General features: G+C 34.9%; 1 protein-coding gene across 11 annotated transcripts in view; it reads right to left on the minus strand.

Moving 5' to 3' along the window:
* The window catches only part of bru3 (CUGBP Elav-like family member bruno 3), a 1,256,451-nt gene that overhangs the window by 858,005 nt on the left and 385,388 nt on the right, over positions 1-13,058 (minus strand). The window lies entirely within an intron of this gene.

Below are 13,058 nucleotides of genomic sequence, written 5' to 3' on the forward strand. Positions count from 1 at the left end.
CCGCTGGAAGAAGTAACAGACAGATAGACCAAACAAGAGGTACTTTTTACCCGACACTGCTCGAAGGAGGGTTATGCATTTATAATATTAGTAAGAATATGATCTCTTGTAAAGTAAGAATTTTTTGTCTTGCTAAAGAAAAGTTTTAAAGATTTTCGTAAGTTATTCACCTGATCGTGTATCTCGCTCGAGTTTTCTTCTTGATCTCTTCTTGACAAATTTAAATTGAATTATTATAAATATTTTCCAATTTGGTAGTTTTCCAATACCTACACCAGGTATGGCGAACCTTTACGTATCAACGTGCCATTTTTCTAAACAAATGTTTAATGAGGTCATAGACGTGCCATCAAATAATTTCTAGTTTGTGATTATTGGGAAAATAATAATAATAAATGCTTTCAACTCAAAACGTTTATTTACTACAGAGTAGGAAGATTTTGCAATGTTTCAATTAAACGCGTAATTAAAATTAAAGTAAAATAATCGAGCAATTCTTGCATATATATACGACCGGATGGCCAAGTGGTTAGAGAAACTGACTACGAAGCTTGAGGTCTCGGGTTCGATTCCCGGCCGGGGCAGATATTTGTATGAATACCCTTGATAATACGAATGTTTCTTCTCGGGTCTTGGATGTTAATATGTATTTAAGTATGTATTTATCTTTATAAGTATGTTTATCCATTGCCTAGTATCCATAGTACTAGCTTTGCTTAGTTTGGGACTAGGTCAATTGGTGTTAGATGTCCCATGATATTTATTTATTTATATAAATATATATATATTTATATAAATATATATGTCGGGATCTCGGAAACATACACCAACCCCTATTTTAAAATCAGTTTCGATCAATTTAACGACTACTCTTCACCCATCCCCCTATGTCGTACTCGTACTAGAGGTGATAGACAAAGACAAAAATGTTAAGTAATTGTTGACAAATAAGTATATTAATTTAGAAAACATACATTTAAGTTATTGAATGATACTCATAAATATTGACACTTCAATCCATCCATATAATCACCGATAATCACCAAAGTTACTTTACACAGTTCACTTTTAAACAATTCTCCGAGTCTAGGCCTAATGTAAATACTACAACTGAATTGAATTACGGGCTTTGAAACCATAATTTTGCCGGTCTACGCAGTATTCCTGAACAACGTCAAAATTTATGATAACCTGATCTAGTGTTACTGGTATTTTGGTGACACGGCAGTGCGTCGGCCAAGTTTCTTGTGATGACTATGTTGTATTTTATCACAATATCTAGAAGCACGCTTGGTCACAGCTGAAGATTTGGAACTTCTGTACGCTGTTCTGTTCAGTACCTAAATAAGCGTCTGGCGATCAGTTCAGAGGTAAGTAACGACACCTAAATCAGCTCCCATGTTGACAACCAATCACAAAAATGTTGATGTTAAAATCAGCTGACAGATCTGAACACGACATATTTATACTCGCCTTTGTCGGCTCTAGTTAGTACAAGATCCCACAGTATTAATTTTATGTTTCTATAAAATTTCATGGTGAAAACATTCAATAACGTTCTGCAATTACGCATTCATGATGTTATATAGCAAAATTAAACCTTTTATGTTATTATAATACTTTTCAGATAGCTTGGGTACGGTGACATTTGCTTTTTCCATTCCACGCCATGAATGTTTCAGGCCAATATTTTATAAAAAAATATACTTGAATCTCGAAAGAACAAAAATAATAAATATCTCCATGTAGCTTAAAATATTTCGTAATAATAAAAACAAATCACTTAAAAATATATTTAATAGTACGAGAGCGAAGGGCCTTGAATGCGTCTTTGTTTTGAGTGTTTCGTGTTGTTTGATGTTTTGAACTGTTACTTTGTTATTCAATTTTGTTATTACGGTTTTTGTAATTTTTTTTTACGTTATTAGTTTTGATATAGTGCCCAAAAAAAGACAGCATTGTTTGTGAGATCCCGTTATACAAGCAAAAACACTTGCTACGCGGGCGAAGCCGTAGGCGTAAACTAGTTAAAAATATAAACTATCCATAATAAAATCGATTACACACCCTTAGCATATTTAATCGAAAATCGCAAAAAATCGATTCGAATTTACATTTTCACAACCCTTTAATTGCTTAATGACATGTGTCACCGTACCCAAGCTATTTTCAAAAAGATTATAGGATACTTTAATAAAATAAAAATATTGAAACTTAATTACTACAGACTCATAAATAGTCCTTAAAAGTAAAAAAAAAACATCAAATTTTGGTCTGGTAAATTGACTTCATCATCTCATGTCTAGCTGCATACGTCTCACTGCTGAGCAGAGGCGTTCTCTCAGAATGAGGGCTTTGGCCGTACACACAGCATTGAATTTCTTTGCATTTATGGGCAGGTTTCCTTTCAATTTCTCCGTCGCCTAAATTTTTTTTTAATACATATATTTTATTACATGTATATCACGGGACACTTGAATCAATTAACGTAGTCCTAAAGTAAGCAAAGCTTGTATTATGGGTACAACTCAAGGTTAATTTGAAATGTAGGTTGAAAGAAATGGTAGTCCTAATGGTTTGATCTATAGCCTCTCAAGCAGAGGGTGGCGACGTGTTCGAACATGGGCTTACACCTCCGAGTTCTTTCGAATTTACGCACGAAATTACATTTGAGATTTACCTAATGGACTTATTCCCATTCTACCACTTATTTTCTTTTGTGTTTTTGCTGGCCAATAGGTACCTTCACACATTTTCATCTGTCCGTTTTCGTTTGTTGTTGGCTTTTGTTAATCCCCGCTCTGGCACGATTTCTCCCTTCTAAGGAAACCTCTCAACCTAATCCACCATTAGCAGCAATATAGACACTAAACCTTTCATTCACGTGATTATTCCTGAATTATCGATAAAACAACAATGAGCCATGAAAAAGCTGCACAAACAAACAAATTAACAAGATTTACTCGGACTGCTACTCTTCTTGCAAATAAAGTCATGGATAAATCATTTAGCTTTGAGAAGCACTTTTCCCTGCCTTGAAAATAAAAATGTCAAGATCTACAATGAAAAGAATCGCTCAAATATGTAGTCAACTTTCACATTACTCCACCGTGATGATGTCACTTTTTGACTGTATAAGGTTTGCATGATCACAGAATATATAATAGTACTGACGTACAGAATGGTCACGCTCCGCCCCGCACCGGTTCGAGTTACCCCACCCCTCAAGCGCAGATTGCAGGAAAACCGCAGGAAAGCAGTCGGGCGCGCGACGCGATGTATGTCGGTCGCACCGTCGCACTCGCACGGCACTAAGTTCGGGATCAATAACTTTGCGAAATGGTGATATACTGTGCATTGTATGGGTGTTTGTCAACAGCCAAAGATAAGAAAAGGAGTTTTTTTCGATTTCCGAAGGACGAAAAAAGGTAGGTAAGGTACCTAACTAACTTTAATTAGCAACATGTACAATGTACTTAGGTGTTAGGTAACTGAGGAAAAAACCAATACCTAGGTTTAAAAGTGTGTACCTATAATGTATTAATAGACGTCTTATATTAGTAGGTAGGTATTTGTAAAATTGATTTGTTAATTCTCTCCTATCAATAGACCAATATATATCTTATCTACACACACTATACATTAGTATAGTGTTTGTTATATAATTATGTATAACAAATTGTCTAAAAGTATCGCGATTAATACATGAAATAACTAATTAGGTACCGAATAATTCTTTCAAGTTTGTAGTCATATATTTATTGTTATGTAAAATAATAACGCTTAAATACATAGACAGACACATTTTAAGTAGGTTTAAATAAAAATATATGATTAACGATTACATTTATTTACACATCTAAGCCATACCTACGTACCCTATAGTACTATACGGTTTTGCGATAGTCAGCCCTGTGTGTCTTACGCACACATTGACGCGTGTACATTCAAGAACTTCTATGTAGATTCAAGAACGCGTATTTTGTATGGCGTGTCCGCCCTGTGGCATGATGACGTTTTATTTCTCGAAGGTAGCTGAAGATGGACTTAACACCAGTGAGACCATCCAGCCCTTTCTCCAGTGACCCGGCTATATTCGTGGTCGATGCCAGAATCTGCCGAAAAAGGCCAACATCCCGAGCAGCATCCCCGCCCTTTTTATACAGGAGACGAGGTGAAGATTCAATTGATTGACTCTTAATTCTTACAGTGTGATCTAAGGGAACACAGGAAGTAATGCGTCGCGCGTATGCTCAAATGAGAATAGACTAAGCACTGTGGGATTTCGGGTTACATATTCAGCCTCGGTTCGGGCCGTCATCTGAACGTGACTCGGGGGGCTTCCTATGGCACTCGTTCCGGCAATTTCCGCTGTAAACGTGCCGCACTGTACGGCGTGAGCTGGGTAAGGTATATACAGTCGCACAGATGTATTGTTACTAATGTGAATGTGGGTAGATATCACTAAAACGAGAGATTCAAATGCCTTATGTATGAAGAAGCGTTAAAGTCTGAATTTATTAAAATAAAATCTGTCAAAATTTTCTAAGTTACGTTTTCTCTACTTAATCTTTTAACTGCCATTTTCTTTATAAGTACAGTCGAGGAAACTTAATCACGTCCCAGGGTGGATCCTTTTCGTAATCAATTTCGCTATGATTTCTTTGGCAAATGTATAGGATGTCATGTTCCGCCCTGGCACGTGATTATGTTTTCTCAACTGTATATAATATTTCTTACCTATATCGAAGAGTTGCAAAGTTTTGCAGTATTTACTCAAATGCGCCAATGAGATTTAAAAAAACCGGTCAAGAGCATGTCGGGTCATGCTCAGTGTAGGGTTCCGTAGTTTCCGACCTTGCCTTAACTTAACTTTGCCTTAGAAATCATTTTTTACAAAAACTTAAAAACTGGTCAGCTTATTAAGTTGAAAATAATTTTCCTAGGAAGTTTTTATTAAGCTTAACTTTTGTGATTTTTAACATATTTTTTAGACGTTCGGTTCAAAAATTAGAGGGGTGGGGGACACATTTTTTGAACTTTCGGAGTAAATATTTTCGAAAATATTCACTTAATCAAAAATAGTTTTTACAAACCCGTATTAATTTTCTCATACCTATCCAACGATATCCCACAATACAGGATGGAAATGAAAAAAAAATCTACGTGTATGGGAGGTAAACCTAATTTTTATTTTTTTTATTTTACCTCTTTGTCGGCGTGACTGATATTTATATTCATGTCAAACAACAGCTTTCTAGTACAAACGGTCTCTGAGCTTAGCCCCGGACAGACAGAGTTGACTACGGAACCCTAAAAAATAGTAGTTCATTATATATCTGTAAAACCAGAGTCAAACTAAATTGCAAGTCTGTTGGTTCACGCGAGTAAATTCGCAGGCACCATCTATACCTAAACTAAAGTAGTTTAGCTAACTACACTTTAATCGTAGTTAGGTACGATAGATATCATATCATCAACGTATAGCGACCAATGTTATGTGAGTAGCAATTATGGGCGGTTGATTGACTTTCCATTAGGTTATTAAACGTAATCTTTTGCTGAAATGAAACGTCAGATCTCAATAAGATTGCTTATATCGATCAATTTGTCTGATATAACTTTTTCTTGCGATTGCTTTGTAAGGTATACGTAACAAGCTAGACCACCAAAAAATTCATCAAAAATCTTATTTATAGTAATACATACATACATACATAAAATCACGCCTCTTTCCCAACGGGGTAGGCAGAGACTACATCCTTCCACTTGCTACGATTCTGGCATACAACTCTCGCTTCCTCTACATTCATCAATCTTTAAATCTCATCATTCATCTCTCTTTATTTTTAATTTATAGTAATATACAAATATATTATGAGTTTTGCTATGCGGTTCGGGCTTCAGTGTATTTAATTTAATCAGTGGTTTGTTTTCTTCTTCATTTACGTATTGATAATGTAACTTAAAGTTATTTACGAATTGGCATGCTACATTACTGTCATTACGACCTAAGACTACATAAATACAAGTTTTAATCAATGAGAGCCCTGGGAATTTTAGTTTACAATACACCACGTAGAAATATTGTCCACGTTATTTTAATTAGGTACCTTAACATCTGCTCGAGATGGCTACGTACACTGAAAAAAAAATCGATTATTTAGTAAATAGATTACAACTGGAACATTTACCTTGTTTGAATCAGCTGTGATGCCAATTGTAAGAATCAAACGTAATAATGCCTCTCACTTATATGTATCGGGCAATGAACCTGCCTATTTAATTGAAGAAAACTATTTAGTTTGGTAATTATGCGAATTATAAAGACTGAGTTCAGATAACACGATTTTTATATATCTTATCGCTAGCTTGTTTCATTGGATTTTACTTAGTACTCTCTTATCGACCATTACATTACATACATAATATTAACTTTGTTACAAGTATCGCCACCGGCATTTGCTGTCTTTTTATCACTTTATTAAACCATTTGACAGAAAGCTATTTTCATTTGTAATCACTATCCCGTTAAATTAAAATGAGTCGATTATGATCACACCCATAAAAATACCATTTGGAAGTAGTTAAAATAATATGCCTTGTTTCAAAGTCTGGCAACTCTGCTTCTTTTCATAGCCGAATAAGCCTTCAGAAGCTAATATTGTAACAACGACTCGAGAACAATTTTCTGCTAATCCGTAAAGCTTTTACAATTTTAAAACGGTAGTTTTGCATGCGTGATTTTTAAAATCAGCCGCCAAGTCCGTATCTATATTATAAACCCCCGGACCGTATCTATATTTAAAGACAGTATATCTATAAGGGGAGGCTTGTCCCACAATATCAGATTAAATTTCCCACATGAATACAATGAAGTATGACTTAAAAGCCGGAACTACCTACGCACTTAGCTGAATATCACATTCCCGCCCTTACACCGCAGGAAAATCGATAGGATGGGGAAAGGTGCACATATTAGTAGAAAATAATGTAATAAGCTAACAATAGAACCTGTGGATACCCAACTGGAGTTAATAAGAAAAAGATTAGGTAACTATGTTATGAAAATATTTCTTTATCACTTTGTGGGAGGTACCTACGTTAAATAAAGGTATACTTAAGAATGTATGGAACTCGTAATTTCATTGACATATATTCTACGTTAGTACATATATATCGATGCGTAATTTTTATTGTTATTGAATTAAAAAAAATATGAGAAATATATAAATTGTACTCCAGTTAATGTTGTGCGGTTCCTTATTTAAAAAAATATGGCATTGCAGTAAAAACCTGCATGAACAGTAAAAATTTGCGAGGTTTGCAAGAAGAAAACAAATATACGTACGAGGTGAAATAAAAGCTTGTAATAAAACATTTTCCTTTATGTACATATTTTTTATTTCTATCGCATCAATACCTAGTTAGAAATAGGTATACCTATAAAATCGCTTACTATGAATTTGATTATGAATAACTTTTTCCATTAAGTTAAATACCGTCAATAGGTTCATAAATGATGTACCATAAAAACAATGATTTCAACAAAAACATGGTGGAAAAATGTACTCAATCTCGATGGAGACCCATTATAAATAGTAACAATTCATAAATAGGCTTTGAACTACTTAGCTTATTTTATTTAGCAAAAAACAGGCCTCATTTTAGCCAAAAGTATTACTTTTTATAATTCATCTCCTAGGCTTGGCTATTTACGAGATTTCACTGTTTTTTTTTCTTGACAAATTATCGAAATGAGTTCAAGACTTGGCGTGTTTTTAAAGCATAACTGTGTTTTAGTATAAGGTACTGCATATCTTTTTCTAGGCCATTTTTATCCTAATTTCATGTCTACGACGTTTTTGTGTGCGCAATATTTCTTGTTTTCTTTTCTCATTTAGCTTTGTGAATTTATGCGCCATTAGAAAAAGCTCATCATATTATTATTTAACTTTTACTAAGGCGGAATTTCAAAAACGAAAATGATGTACTTAGTTTGGCGGGGCTCCTTGGCGGCGGCACTGCCGTAGGGGGGATTCGGGTAGCCCCGGACGGGGGGGTAGCACACACACACACACACACACACACACACACAAACATCACGGGTAGGCAGAGCACACGAAACGTTGCCGCTTCGGAGCCACTTTTAGCATTTTTTTAATATTTTTTTTTTATTATAGCGGCGCTGCTTTTACATTTTAAGGTATGCACTATTTATCTATGTGTGCGTGATTGCCTAGAATCGACAGTGACCGGGACTACCCGCCGTCCGGGGCTACCCGAATCCCCTACCCCCAGAAAACAACATTCTCTCGGATTCTATTATAAGTAATAATTTTTCAGGAGGTATAAAATATATTTTAGTGATAATATTTGTAGTATATTCAAATGGTAAACTCGTGCGCAATAAAAATAATGATTAAGTTTAGATTACCGATAAAAAGAGATTATCTGCCTCTTGTATTAAAAGTGCGCTTTAATAGTCTAAGAATAGGTACTTAAAAAATACATAAAACCGACTATTCCTATCGGTAGTCTGGTAGATATTATTACAGATACAAAGGAAAAATTTACTACCCATTTTAACCCTATAAAACCGTAAAATGTACCTAGAACCAATGAAACTAAAAATGTTTTTTTTTTTTATAATTGAAGAGTTTTACTGACTACAGATGACAAACTTGTTTTTTTTCCTTAAATTGTCTATGTGTGATGTGTATCTTTTGCATTTTTTTGCGAATAGTGAATGAATGATTTTATTTCTATTTTATTGGCAATCACGCTGCACATCGTCAACCGCAATAGGTGACAGTTTGAAGATACGTTGCCAAAGAAGGTTTATATTATTGCTTATTTATTCCCAACGCGTAAAGATCTTAGCAATAAGTGCTTAGTAAAGAAAAATATATCAGGTATGTGGGGAGCGTGATTGAGGAAATATGATATGATACCCTCTTGACCTAGATCGTGCCTGGGTGCGTGTTAACAAAGTTTTAAAGTGAGGAATTGAATTTGCTGCTTTTGTTATGTGTTATGGAAGACGCTCGCACAACGTTTAGGTTAATCGTACAATTAGGAATTGGGCGCAAATTCTTTCTGGTGGTTTTTACTGATTTTATTGAAATAATAATAATAATAATTCGATAGGTAGGTATACAATCAATTATTAATAAATAGAAAAAATAAAGTAAAAAAAACAAAGAAGTGATTTTAGATTAAGAGGCACTCATTGCTTACTGTGAGTGGATATTGTGAAAAACAACTAAGATATCTGATGTACCTATAAGAGTGGACAGCAGCTCTATTTATTGTAACTCCGGATACCAGCACCCTGCGGTGCGAAAGTCAAGGGAAAATCGTTCAGAATAAGCAACAAGAACAGAATAAGAATCAAGCAACAACCACAACTACTTTGTCAAAAGTATACGAATAGTCTAAAAAGTGACATTTGGACTTGTGTCAAATTGGTCAACTTTGTTTGTTTGTTATTCAGATAGGATAATGTTACACTTTACATCCATGGCCATACTTATCGTATTTTTGTTATTCCAATTAATTGATAAAGTGACAAAAAATTGTATCCGCCGTTTTATTAATTAAATAGATACCTGGTATCAAGTACTTTCAGATCAATACATTTATTCCCACGCGGATTGTTATGATTTATTGTGTGTATGTTTCAGCCGGCATTCGGCATGATGCCGTGTCACTCTTAAATAATTTGTCACTCGGCTCGCTGCGATAAGGATCCAGTCAGCTGATTGAATTACGTTCTGATTGAATGCACACCACCAGTTGCTTGATTATTTTGAAGTACCGCGAGAAAATATGACGATATCCATGGATTATTACTGCTGCGTTCAATAATGATGGCAGGTTCTTTTGCTGAAAAAGGCTTTTTGCAGAATACTCGTATGTAGGTAATATACATGGAACTACCGTGGTAAACATGGTACACACTCATATTAAATTTAAGACGTGAGTTATCCGGTACAATATCATTTAATCCATATCCATACTAATATTATAAATGCGAAAGTGTGTGTGTTTATGTGTTTGTTGTTTGTCCGTCTTTCACTTCGAAACGGAGTGATGGATCGACGTGATTTTTACCATGGAGATAGTTTATGGGCCAGAGAGTGACATAGCCTACTTTTTATCCCGGAAAATGCACAGTTCCCGAGCGAACAGCGCGCGATAACCGAATTCCATGCGGGCAAAGCCGTGGGCAAGAGCTAGTATTTAATATTTTTGGAATTTATTTGTCCAATAGGCAAGCTGTTCTGTACATACAACGAGAATAATACAATATTTCTTATTAACTAACTAATTTAAGCCATAACGACGCGATTGTTATTGTTTTGTAGCAATATATCCTATGTAAATAGGCTCTATTGTGTTCGTTTTATTTATTTCTAAACATCTCAAAGGTATTCACTAATTACATATCTATATGTATTTTGCAATCACATGTTGCACGGAATGTATATATCATTTTTTGAGGGAATATCCGCCTTTAGCGGAAACATCGCCAAAATGCGATTAACGTTTTTACCTTATTTAAAAAAAAATCGCTTACATGTTTAAAGAACCGGTATTTTAATCGATAAATTCAAACTCCAAAAACTACCTACCTGAAAAACTCGGAGTCAACGACCGCAAATAATTACCACTGGTCTTAAATATCGCGGTTACGCATCACACACTAATAACACGTACAACCTTCACTCAAACAAAAAAAACAATAATGAGATAATAGTTTAAGTTGATAAAAAAACAGTTTTCATTTTCATAATAACGGTATTGTTTGAAAAGTGATCCCAACCACTTTTCAATTCATGATGCAGCTTGTTTATGTTTCGCGATCTCGTCGCGACTGTTCAGTTCTCGCGTGGACGGACGTGCGCCCGGCCCGCCTCTACGGTTCAAACTGGGGACGTAGTGTAGCGATGAAAATCGTTCGCACCAGGCCCAACCAAGTGTGGAAAACGCTTTCGTCATTACGCATATACGGTAACACCAAGTAACGTCTGCTCTCGAGGTACTCTGAGGAAATCATTCAAGTTTTAATTGCCGCTACGAGGTTACTGCAATAATAACGGTATTGTTTTCTAGAACAAATACGCTGACGTAACTATCGACAGGCTACATTGTTTACTTAGTAATTAGTACTTAATATGTTTTGAAAAGCCATTTAGTTATACATTTATTTTATAAAAAAGTTTTTGGTAAAAATAAAATAAAAAATCAAGCTTTTTTTTGCTGACTGTACTTTTCGTTGGGTCTACTTGCATTGTCACCTGAACTACATTTACATACCAAATTTCGAGTCGATGCCATTAACCGTTGAAGAGTTCATCCTGCGAAGACGATCCTGGCCGGACTATCGGGATGTCACTACCAGATTATTGTACTGTCACGCAATTTACATAAGTACGCAATTTGCATAACTTTCAAGACAATCCGACTACTGAAAGTAGGTCGAATTTTACTTGCACGATTTGATTACAGACAGACAGACAACGGAACAGGTGAAACTAAATAAAAGCTTGTCAAACTGTACGTTAGTACCTGGCTACATCCAAAAACGATCGTATTTTCACGAAATCGCACTCCTTGAATAATTCGCAAAGGTAAAATAGCATTTGAAAAGTTGGGTATTTTCAAACTAATTTCTCGGCTATCCTTTATTTTGGGTAAAAGGTATAGTCTCAGGGGAGCTGAAAAAAGAGATTGATTACTTTCAGCTTTTTCCGGGGAATGGGTCATAAAAAAAAAGAGTTTATACAATTTAAAAAAGTATCAAGTTGACCAAAACCCTCCATTTTGAGAGGGAAGGAGGTCAAACCGAAATTTCCCAGAGGTAGCACATGTGTGTTATACGTGCTCCTATTAACTCATATGAACTATGAGGGACTGCATGGAGCCATATTTTTCAAATGTTTACGGCCGATATTTCGGGAACTAAATTTAAAATTAATGAAAATGCTTTTATTCTTTTACAAACTGCATTTTTTAAAACTTCACGTCGGCCACAGCCTCCGTTTTAACCCCGTTTTAGGCATGCGCCTTTACCTAAACACCTTTATAATTTGTGAGAATGACTTGAAGCGAATCAACTTGACATGACTAAGCTAATTTTATATTGACCTCTGGTTTTTACAGCTTCTTCAAAAGAATTATAAATTCAAAATCTTTCGTAGTGTTTTATAAAAATCATTCAAGGACACGAGCGTCGTCACTTTTTTTTTTTTTTTTTAATTAACAGATATTTTAATGATGATCAAATAATAATGATATCGATTTGCATTTTGTTGTTCAACAAAAGCGTAAAACATAGCCATGAACTTTTTCATTTCGCACCACTGTCTTCGTTTCTGGTGGTTTCTGTCACATTTTTGTCGTAAAATGCTTGAACTGACAACTATTATAACAATCATTCTGTAAGTCAAATTTTACTTTTCATCCGTTTTTAACTCTTTTATGTAGGACTCTACTTTCGAAAATTTTCTTTAAAGTTTTGACGTAAAGTCACAAGTCTTGAGTTTTTTATGCTATCTGCAATCCAGCCCAGATATGTTTGAGTTTGAGGATGTTATGGGTATTGTAGACAAGTGAGAACACTGTTTTCACACTGAACACTAATTTGTATAGTACCTAGAATCCTATTACACGAGCTTCAATGGTGTGGTTCATTATGAATTTATGATTTTCACCACTTTTTCATTTTGCGTCCACTTGCAGGCTTTTTAATCTAGGTTTAAGTGGTCTTAAGTCCTGTCAGATCCATACAAGAACTGTCAGTTTAAGCCTTAAATCGACATTTAAAAAAGCCTACAAGACGTCCTTAGACATATTGAGCTAAAACTAATTACTATTGTTGTTTGTGGTTGAAAAGCAATGTCGTATAGTGTACTCGAAATCCAGTTTTTATAATTAATTTGGACATGTATAACTGAAAATACACAAAAAGGCTGTATTACTAACGACCTACTACAGACATAGATAATCGTCTACAATATATATACGATTCTCGTGAAGACAGTCATAAGAAA

The sequence above is a fragment of the Choristoneura fumiferana genome, chromosome 10, assembly GCF_025370935.1.
Source record: "Choristoneura fumiferana chromosome 10, NRCan_CFum_1, whole genome shotgun sequence".
Classification (NCBI taxonomy): Eukaryota; Metazoa; Arthropoda; class Insecta; order Lepidoptera; family Tortricidae; genus Choristoneura; species Choristoneura fumiferana.